The sequence below is a fragment of the Ascidiella aspersa genome, chromosome 5, assembly GCF_963924565.1.
Source record: "Ascidiella aspersa chromosome 5, kaAscAspe10.2, whole genome shotgun sequence".
NCBI classification, from domain to species: Eukaryota; Metazoa; Chordata; class Ascidiacea; order Phlebobranchia; family Ascidiidae; genus Ascidiella; species Ascidiella aspersa.
Genome location: NC_139451.1, coordinates 9,341,832 through 9,344,331, shown reverse-complemented (window position 1 = coordinate 9,344,331; position 2,500 = coordinate 9,341,832). Strand labels below are relative to the sequence as shown.

Below are 2,500 nucleotides of genomic sequence, written 5' to 3'. Positions count from 1 at the left end.
TTCACTTTCACTGCGCCCATGGGTTTCGTACTGCCCCGTGGCTCGCGCTCACGTTAGACTCCTTGGTCCGTGTTTCAAGACGGGTCGGGAAGGTGGCTGACTTCAGCCGCGGACCCCGTGCGCCTCGCGAAACGACACCGGAAGCGCGACCGAGACGAAGAGGCTGGGCACTGAGAACAGTCCCCGACCCACGACGCCCCAGCCGGCACCGGGCGCTCGGCCCCGAAGGGCAGACGCGGCGATCTCTCCTCGCCCGAACGGCGGGCCGACGGACACGCGCGCCTATAGTACCCGACCGAGGCCGGGTTACCTTGCGCGCGGCCTTCTCGCCGCCGTCCAGACGGTCGCGGCCTTCGCCCGGCGCTAGTGCGCTGGTCCCCGATCGGGCGGCGCCGCCGGCGGCCCGTGAGGGTCCGCACGACAACGTCGCCGACAGGGGGCCGGCTGAAAGCGACCGGGCGACCCGACAGGCCCTCCCGTTTGCCTCTCGACGGTTTCACGTACTCTTTAACTCTCTCTTCAAAGTGCTTTTCAACTTTCCCTCACGGTACTTGTTCGCTATCGGTCTCGTGACCGTATTTAGCCTTAGATGGAGTTTACCACCCGCTTTGGGCTGCATTCCCAAACAACCCGACTCTGGGAAGACGCCGTAGCGCGCCCGCCTGTCGCCGCCATGGGCCTGACACCCGCTCTGGGAAAAGGCCTCGATCAGAAGGACGCGGGCGACCGGCGAAGCGCGCCGTGACGAATTCCGTACGCCACAATTCCGCGCACTCCAAAAGCGCGCGGATTCGGCGATGGGCACATCCCGCTTCACTCGCCGTTACTGAGGGAATCCTCGTTAGTTTCTTTTCCTCCGCTTAGTAATATGCTTAAATTCAGCGGGTAGCCTCGTCCGACCTCAGGCCGAAAGTAAGGACCGGGACTATTCTTCCCGTTCCGCGCTCGCCGTCGGCGCCGCGCGCCGCCGCGCACCTCGATTCCCGCCCTTGAGCCGCCAGCCGTTGGCCTCTTCGAGGTCGTCTCGCCGCCGCCGCGCGGGATTCTGGTCGCGATCGTCGCGCATCGTGCCGTGCTGTCTTGAGCGGGACGGGCGCTCGCGCGTCCGACGCCGCAGCAGCCGCGCGGAGAAATCCCCGCGCGGAACGTTTGCAACGCGACCCTGAGGCGGGCGCGGCCCCGGGATTGACCCGAGGCCGCAATTTGCGTTCAGAACGTCGATGCTCAATGTGTCCTGCAATTCACACTAATTCACGCAGCTAGCTGCGTCCTTCATCGACTCACGAGCCGAGTGATCCACCGCCAAGAGCCATCCACGATTGTTTCGCTCGCACAGTGCCTCGCACTAAAGGGTGACAAAATATACCGCGCCGAGCGGTCGGCCAGGCCGACGCTTGAAGCCGGAGCGCGCGGCACCGCGGCACTCGACGCGCAAACATTACCGGGTGACCGAATCGCCGGCCGGCGCGCCGCTCCTCGCGGGTCGGGCGCCGGGTAGCAAAAACTTTTTCTCTCGCTTGTCCGAGTTTCGCGTTCGCCGAAGCGTTTGCGAGACCGTTAATGATCCTTCCGCAGGTTCACCTACGGAAACCTTGTTACGACTTTTACTTCCTCTAAATGATCAAGTTAGATCGTCTTCTCGGACGCCGGCTCGACCGTTGCCGGCCGCGCCAGGTCCAATCGGAGGACCTCACTAAACCATTCAATCGGTAGTAGCGACGGGCGGTGTGTACAAAGGGCAGGGACGTAATCAACGCGAGCTAATGACTCGCGCTTACTGGGAATTCCTCGTTCAAGGGAAATAATTGCAATTCCCTATCCCTAGCACGACCGGGGTTCAGCGGGTTACCCAGACCTGTCGGCCAAGGCGAGCACATGCTGATCCGGTCAGTGTAGCGCGCGTGGGGCCCCGAACATCTAAGGGCATCACAGACCTGTTATTGCTCAATCTCGTGTGGCTAAACGCCACTAGTCCCTCTAAGAAGTTAGACGCCGACCGATTGGGTCGCGTAACTAGTTAGCAAGCCAGAGTCTCGTTCGTTATCGGAATTAACCAGACAAATCGCTCCACCAACTAAGAACGGCCATGCACCACCACCCACAGAATCAAGAAAGAGCTCTCAATCTGTCAATCCTCACTGTGTCCGGGCCGGGTGAGATTTCCCGTGTTGAGTCAAATTAAGCCGCAGGCTCCACTCCTGGTGGTGCCCTTCCGTCAATTCCTTTAAGTTTCAGCTTTGCAACCATACTTCCCCCGGAACCCAAAGACTTTGGTTTCCCGCAAGCTGCCGGAGAGGTCGTAAAACTAACGCCCCCCGATCGCTAGTTGGCATCGTTTATAGTCAGAACTAGGACGGTATCTGATCGTCTTCGAACCTCTGACTTTCGCTCTTGATTAAAGAAAACATTCTTGGCAAATGCTTTCGCAGTCGTTCGTCTTGCGCCGATCCAAGAATTTCACCTCTAACGGCACAGTACGAATGCCCCCGTCTGTCCCTCT

General features: G+C 60.3%; 2 non-coding genes and 1 pseudogene across 2 annotated transcripts in view; all 3 read right to left on the bottom strand.

Annotated features, from left to right (window-relative positions):
* The window catches only part of LOC146142739 (large subunit ribosomal RNA), a 3,679-nt pseudogene extending 2,770 nt beyond the window's left edge, over nucleotides 1–909 (bottom strand).
* A 248-nt stretch (nucleotides 910–1,157) lies between these two features.
* LOC146142738 (5.8S ribosomal RNA) lies at nucleotides 1,158–1,311 on the bottom strand. Its single transcript, XR_014499978.1, has one exon. It is a non-coding gene; the product is annotated as a 5.8S ribosomal RNA (ribosomal RNA).
* Nucleotides 1,312–1,558: 247 nt separating this feature from the next.
* LOC146142737 (small subunit ribosomal RNA) overlaps nucleotides 1,559–2,500 on the bottom strand; it is a 1,811-nt gene continuing 869 nt past the window's right edge. Inside the window, exon 1 of the ribosomal RNA XR_014500861.1 lies at nucleotides 1,559–2,500. This exon is cut by the window's right edge and continues 869 nt beyond it. This is a non-coding gene — a ribosomal RNA (small subunit ribosomal RNA).